The following is an 8652-nucleotide window of genomic DNA, read 5'->3' on the forward strand; positions in this document are numbered from 1 at the left end:
TTAGAGTAGAACTGTGCTCCATCAAGTTTTCAATGGCTGTATTTTTATTTATTTATTTATTTTAAATAAAAGACCACCAGACTTCCAAAAAGTCTGTGAATGGACTCTGACCTTGAACCTTTGAGTCTGCAGCTGAGATTTTGCACCATCCAGAGACTCCTCTCCTCAGAAAGCTCCATTTTTGCCTTTTCTGGAAGATGAGTCAGGCAGCTATATTCCCCATGGACACCTACTCTTTCCTCAGTTTCTTTTCAGAATCTTGTGAACGAAGTGATGGAGCCATTAAAGTTGAAACTTCTCTGCCAGAGGTACTATGTACCTGGAGTGAGAGGCAAAATGTTGGTGTTTTAAAAAACAAAAGCCCATAACCAGGCCTGAAAATCTTAGTAGGGCACCTCTCCAGGCTACTCTGTCACAGACTCATGTCCCTATATCAGGAGGAGGAGGACAGTCAGACCAGATCTGTAGAGGAAGGGTTTGTGGCCCCCATAATAGACTGCTGTTCTTGTTTAAGAGACCCAGTGAGCAAGCAAGTTCCAGGTCCCTTGGAGGGGCAGGGCACCAGTAGATTCAATTACCAATATTCATCATACATATTCCTGAGAGAGGTAACATATTTGGATTAATGGTTTACTGATGTACCTGAGGGAGCTATGGTGGTGTAGTGCCTAAGGCATGTGACTGCTAACCAGAGGGTGACGGTTCAAACCCACCAGCCATGCCTCAGAAGGAAGAATGGGCAATCTACTTCCGTAATGATATCATCTTGGAAACCCAAGGAAGGGTCTCTATGAGTCGAAATCTACTCAATGCCAGTGAGTTTGGTTTTTGGTTTTGAGGTACCTAAAATGGTTAAACCTGGAGATACATACTTAAGAGTCACCAAAAAAATTTAAAAAAACAGTTGCTGTGGAGTCAATGCTGACTCCTGGAGACCACATGTGTGTCAGAGTGTTGTTGTTTGTTTGTTGTTATGTGCTGTCGAGTCGGCCCCGACTCATAGTGAACCCTCCTTGGGTTTCCGAGGCAGTATCACTACGGAAGTAGGATTGCCCAACCTTCCTTCCGAGGAGTAGCTGGTGGGTTTGAACCGCCAGCCTTCTGGTTGGTGTGTCAGAGTAGAACTAATCAATTAGGTTTTCCATGGCTTTGATCTTTCAAAAGTACATCACCAGGTCTTTCTTCTGAGGCACCTCTGAATGGATTCAAACCACCAACCTTTCCATTAGTTGCCAAGAACTTAACCATTCACACCACTTAAGAACTCCTAAGAGGCATTACTGGAGTGCAAAAGAAAGGGGTAGCAAGTTCCAGTGAGGGCTACAGACCCTATAGCAAAAGCTGACTAAGTCAGAAAAAAAAATTGAAGTGCTTTGTTATGAATTAAACAAGGCACTGCACCAAATCTCTTTGTGCCATTCATCTTCACTGCCTCAGCTTCCCCTCTTCACCCCCAAATTCTCCAGTAACCCAAGATCCAGCAACTAAGGGGTTAATGCTGAGGCAAAACAAGAATTCCGCTGAGATGTGCATCCATTCCAACTGATTGAGTCCTATGCCATACCTGTTAACTATTTTGATTAACACCCTTGCCTGCTACACAATTTTGCCCAGAAGGAAAGGGATACTTGATTCAGATAATGATACAGTGTAGAAGCAGAATTGTCTGCAACCAAAAGGAGATAAAGCTGGAAATAAAGAGATGATATTAGGGACATCTATGAATTTGAAAGCATGGCAGTTAGTTGGCTTAGTTGAGATGCCATCTCAACTCTTTCCCACAATCTTAATTAGAGGACTCTCCTCCAGCTGATGACAGCTGAATGGGAAACAGGATAGGGGTACTAGAATTATTTTGGCAAGGAAGGATGGCACAGAGAACCAGGAATGATTTATACATTCTTCTTAGAACAGAAAGCCATCTTCATATCATTTTTATAGCTGATTCCCCTAGCTCTTACATACCTGTGATAGCTACATTATTACAGTTTCCCTGCATTCATCCCAGGCACTTTTATAATGTAGGAAAGAGAGAGATTAATTGTATGGTAAAACTCTTCAACAATTTGCTGAACCTCTGCATTCCTGACATTAATCTTTCCCCAAGTGCCCTATCATTAACTTGAAAAATCAACCAGGCAAAACCTTACAGTGGGCTCATGCAAATGGAAATACATAAATAGTGCGTAAAATGGAGATGGGGAAAGGCTATTGAGCTGCCCGAGAACCTGTAGAAAGGTGATACATGAAGCTTCTTTTTCCAGAATGCTTCATCCACGAACATGTCATTTATCCACAACCCTGTGCGCTTTAGTTAGAATAGTTTATTTGGGGCTTGGGCCTGGTAAGAGCATGAAAAATATTTCCATTTCCAAGTTGTTTGCAAATTATGCAAATAAAAAATGACTTCTCTCCCTTGGTCTCCAAAAGAAAATCCCTTTTCCTCGTCCATGTGTGAAATTCAGCAACTGACTGCCATCACTCAGGTTTCTTCAATTTTAAAAGAAAATATAAAAGACATTTATTTTGAGAATTTCCCCCCATAATAAATGTTCTTATCATATATCAAACTTGATTTGTCTTATGACATTTAAAGTTGGAGAAAGCATTATATTTATGCATTAATTTAACAACTTTTGAATCTTTTTTTTTTTTTTTTTTCAGATTAGAATCTTCCACACATGGATTCCTTCTTATGTAAACAGAGTTCTTGGTTTCTGCTCATAAAAACATGATGGAAAACAAGATAGAAAAATATAGAGAGTTTCTATTGAGAAGTAAGGGCTCTTGAGTGGGGTTGGGTAAGGTGTGGATTTCATTCCTGAGGTGGTTTGGTTTGAATGCTGCAGGCAGTGTGGCTTAGAACCAGTCACTCTCCTTTTTGTTTTTTCTTTGCAGCCACAAACAGCGATTTAAGTCATTTCCTACAAAGTTTGACGTTAAATGTCAGTAGTTTGAAAACGAAAATAAGTAGCACCCGTTTTCTCGTCTACTAATTTTGAACTGGATCTTTTTTATCTACACTAAACCTAATCACCCCAGAATGGAACATTCTCCCCCCACCATACATATTCACCAGTTACCTGAATTAGGTAAAGTGAAGAATACATGATTTAAATAAAACAACCTTAAATGAACAGATATAATTAGAGATTCTTAAAAAGAAAATTTAGGATATTCTCAGATTATTTTCTCAGTTTAATTAAAAGTTAAATACATATATTATGTCAGACCTGTAATATTTGTGATTGAGACAAAAGTCCAGCCATTCTCACTTCCAACGAGCAGTCCGGCTATACTTCTTCCAGGACAGATTTGTTTGTTCTTTTGGCAGTCCATGGTACTTTAAGTATTCCTTGCCAAGACCATATCTCAAAAGCATCAACTATTCTTTGGTAAAGCTTAGCAAACGTTTGGATTTAAGTAAAAAAGCATATAGGTTCCCTCCCTCCCCCAATTATTCCTTCAATTAATATTCATTAAGATTCTCTAAAGTGCACATCTCAGTATTGAACAAGGCAAAGAGTAAAGAAGCTAATAATTTAGAAAGCCCAAGATAAATAAATACTTTGATTAGCAATAATGTGATTACATACAAACAGGTCACATGCAGAATGTCCCCGAAAAAACACTCTTCTTTCTTATCTCCTAATATCTGTAACTAGGAAGAACAAAAGAATAATTGGAGCCTTTATGATTGGGGGTTTCTTTGAACTTTGATTACTAAATTGATAATTTATTTTTATAAGTTACATCTTTAGCTTAAAGTCATTTGAGTTTATATATGCAAAGGCAAATATGTTTGAATATCACACTTTTTTTGTACAAAATTAGGGGGTCTGATTTGACTAAGACTTGATATAAACATCATTAACCTACACAGATCATTATCTTGAACAAAAAATAATAATTAATACTTTTATTGCACTCATTATATGTCACAAACTAGTCTAAGAAGACATATATAGATATACAGATCTATAGACATGATAGAATTTTGTAAGACCAATGACTTAGTCATTGCCAAACCCAAAAAAACAAATGCACTGCCACTGAGTTGAATCTGACTCACAGAGACCTCTCCCTGGGCTTCTTAGGTGTATCTCTATGGAAGTAGATTGCCCATTCTTCCTTCTGAGGAGTGGCTGGTGGGTTTGAACCACTAGCCTTCTGGTTAGCAGCCAGATGCCTTAGGCACTATGCTACTAGAGCTCCCTTATTCATTGCAGATGTATTTATTAAACAGCATAAGTGGGTAAGGGACTATGCACATGGACTTTACTACATGAAATGACTACATCTGTGGAAAGAGACTATGGAAAAATTCAATATCCTCAGTTAGAACCAGGCCAGGGGCCAACTGCAGAACAGACCATCAGTTGCTCCTATCCAAATTCAAGTTGAAGCTGAAGAAAATTAAAACAAATCCACAAGAGCCAAAATGTGACCTTGAGTATATTCCACCTGAATTTAGAGACCATCTCAAGAATAGATTTGACACATTGAACACTAGTGACTGAAGACCAGGCAAGTTGTGGAATAACATCAAGGACATTATATATGCAAAAAACAAAAGGTCATTAAAAAGACAGAAAAGAAAGAAAAGACCAAAATAGATCTTGTAAGAGACTTTGAAACTTACTCTTGGTAGGAGAAATGATGATGTAAAAGAACTGAATAGATTTCCAAAGGCAGCTCAAGAAGACAAACTGTAATAATGAAATGTGCAAAGACCTAGAGTGAGAAAACCAAAAGGGAAGAACATGTTTGGCATTTCTCAAACTGAAAGAACTGAAGAAAAAATCCAGGCCTTGAGTTGAAATATTGAAGGAGTCTATGGGCAAAATATTGAATGACATAGGAAGCATCAAAAGAAGATGGAAAGAATATACAGTCACTGTTTAAAAAAAAAAAAAAGTCAACATTCAACCATTTCAGCAGGTAGTATATGATTAAAAATCAATGGTATTGAAGGAAGAAATACAAACTTCACTAAAGCCATTGGGAAAAACACAAAGGTTCAGGAACTGACAGAATACCAAGTAAGACTTTTCAACAAACAATGCAATGCTGGAAACTCTCAGTCATCTGTACCTTTGTGCCAATTCCAAAGAAAGAGCATCCAACAGAATAGATACTTTATCAAATAATATATCACTAATATCACAAGCAAATAAAATTTTGCTGAAGATAATTCAAAAGTGGTTGGAGCAGTACATCAACAGGGAAAAGCAGAAATTCAAACTGGATTCAGAAGAGGACATGGAATGAAGGATATCATTGCCAATGTCAGAGGAATCTTGGCAGAAAGCAGAGAATACCAGAATGATGTTTACCTGTATTTTATTGACTATGCAAAGGCATTAGACTGTGTGGATCATAACTTAGTATGGATAACATTGTGAAGAAAAGGGATTCCAGATTTGTCTTCATGACAAACTACATAGTCCAAGAGGCAGTCTTTTGAAAAAAACAGGGGCATACTTCTTGGTTTAAAATCAGGAAGGGTGTACATCAAGGTTGTATCCTTTCGCCATACTTATACAATCTGTATGCTGAGCAAATAATCAGAGAGGGTGGAACATGTGAAGAAGAACTTTTCATCAAGATCAGAGGAAGATTTATTAACAATCTGCAATATGTAGGTGACAAAACCTTGCTTGATGAAAGTGAAGAAGACCTGAAGCACTTACTGATGATGATCAAAGACTATAGCTTTCAGTATGGATTACCACTCCATAAAGAAAACAAAAATCCCCACAAGTGGACCAATAAGGAACATCATGATAAATGGAGAAAAAATTGAAATTTTCAAGGCTTTCATTTTACTTGGATTCACAATCAATGCCTATGGAAGCAGCTGTTAAGAAATGAAAAACAGCATATCTGTGTTCATCGCAGCATTATTCACAATAAAAAAAAAAACATGAAAACAACTCAAGTGTGCATCAGTGGATGAATGGATAAAAAAACCTATGGTACACACACACTATAGAATACTACACAAGGTTAAAGTATAATGATGAATCTGCAAAACACCTCATAACATGGATGAACCTACAGGACATTATCTGAATGAAATTAGTCAATCACAGAAAGGGAAATTATTATTGGACCATTACTGTTAAAAGTTAAGAAAAGGTTTACACACAGAAAGAATCATTCTCTGAAGGTTATCAGATTGGGAGGGGAAAGGAGGGAAAATCACCAATTAGAGGGTTGACACATATTAATTTAGGGAAGGGAAAGGCAATACACAATAAGGGGTAGGCCAGCATAAAATAATCAAGGCAGTGGAAGACATAGGATGGAGCACAAGAGTTAAAAGACAATAATGGTGAATACTGTTATATATATATATATATATATATATATATATATATATATATATATATATATATATATAAATCATGGAGCTCTGGTGGCTTAGTGCCTAGGTATCTGACTGCTAACCAGAAGACTGGTGGTTCAAACCCACTGGCCACTCTTCAGAAGGAAGGTTGAGCAATTTACTTCCGTAGAGATACCACCTCAGAAACCCAAGTAGGCATTGCTATGAGTCTGATCTGACATGATGGCAGTGAGTTTGGTTTCTTTTGGTTTGGTTATTATATACAAAATCCTGCAACAACAGTAATAACAATAATCTATGAGTAAACACATAGATACACAATCTGAACAAGAGTGGGAAGGTGAATGGTACTACACCTGTGAATATATATAAGTTTGATAGAGGCGCGCTCTCTCTCTCTACCTATGTATTAATATGTACTGAAAATATTTGCATAAATGTGGTAAAGTATACACTGGGAAAAATTATACAAACTTAGTCATAACTAAACACCTTTAGGGAATGAGTCACTGGGCATGGAGGCTCAGGATCAGAGTCTAGGGGGATACTAAGGTCAATTGACATACTTAGTCCATGAACACAATTTTCTACATCCTACTTTGGTGAGAAGCAACTGGGATCTTAAAAGCTTATGAGTGGCTATCTAAGATGCAACTATTGCTTTCTGCATATCTGGAGCAAAGAAGAATGAAGGAAATAAAAAACTGCATGGAAATAATTAGTTCAAAGGACTAATCGACTATGTGTACCATAACCTCCATGACCCTGAGACCAGAAGAATTAGATGGTGCCTGGCTACCACTCCTGACCACTCTGAAAGGAACCATAATAGGAGGTCATGGATAGGGTGGAAGAAAAATATGGAACAAAATAAAATAATAAAAAGGACCAGGCTTTCTGGAATTCCCATGACTGTGGACCTTAAACACTCTTCAAGGTAGGCATTGAATTTAAATCCTGTAATTTAACTTTCAGCCAAATGACAGTCATATTGGATGAAAAGTAATGTCAGGAGGGTGTGCAGTCATTAACACAATCAAACATATGGGTTAAAGAGGACAGCATTTGCCAGGGGATAGAGCTGGGAAGGTGGGAGGGGATGGGAAGAAAATACTAAAGGAAGGGGTGGATGCAGCAGAGGAGGTGGGAACATGCTGTTACAGTGTGGGGACTGCAGTAAATGTCACAAAACAGAATGAGTATGGATTGTGGAATGGAAAACCAATTTGCTCTGTAAACTTTCACCCAAATCACAATTAAAAAAAAATTTAAAAAAGGAAAAAGTTGAACATTATATTGCTTTGGGCAGATGTGCTGCCAAAGACTTCTTCAAAGTGTTAAAAAGCAAAATGTCCCTTTGAGGATTAAGATGTACCAGATCCATGTACTTGGTATTTGCAATCACCTAATATGTATGTGAAAGCTGGACAGTGAGTAAAGAAGACTGAAGAAGTATTGGTAACTTTGAATTATGGTTTTGATGAAGAATATTGAATATACTATGGACTGTCACAAGAACCAGTAGATCTGTTTTGGAAAAAGTACAGCCAGAATTCTTCTTTGAAGTGAGGATTGCAGGACTTTGCCCCACATATTTTGGACATGTAATCAGGAGTGATGAATTCCTGGAGAAGGACATCATACTTGGTAAAGTAGAGGGTCAGTGAAAAAGAGGAAGACCCTCAATGAGATGTCTTGACACATTGGCCACAGTGGCCACAACAAAGGCCTCAGGCATGACAACAATTGTGAGGATGGTTCTGGACCAGGCAGTGTTTCATCCTGTTGCACACAGGGTCCCTAGGATGAAGAACTGATTCAATGGACCCTAACAACAACTGCAAAGATATACATATATGATGGATTATATATATGAATTAGGTAATAAATGTAATATATATCACTGTTCATCTGTCAGTTTGTCCTACTGTGGTGCTCACATGTTGCTGTGATGCTAGAAGCTATGTCACCAGTATTTCAAATATCAGCAAGGTCACCCATGGTGGACAGGTTTCAGTGGAACTTCCAGACTGAGATAGAATAAGAAGAAGAAAGAAAGGCCCACTTCTGAAAAAAATTGTGTTGTTGTTGTTGTTAAGTGCCGTCAAGTCGTTTCTGACTCATAGCAACCCCATGCACAGCAAAACGAAACACTGCCCGATCCCACGCCAGCCCCACAATCCCTGCTATACTTGAGCCCATCTTTGCAGTCGCCGTGTCAATCCATCTCGTCGAAGGCCTCCCCCTCTTTTGTCGACCCTCCACCTTACCAAGCATGACATCCTTCTCCAGGGAATGGT

Source organism: Orycteropus afer, unplaced genomic scaffold (assembly GCF_000298275.1).
Source record: "Orycteropus afer afer isolate SDZICR_OR568_19922 unplaced genomic scaffold, OryAfe1.0 scaffold00055, whole genome shotgun sequence".
Lineage (NCBI taxonomy): Eukaryota > Metazoa > Chordata > Mammalia > Tubulidentata > Orycteropodidae > Orycteropus > Orycteropus afer.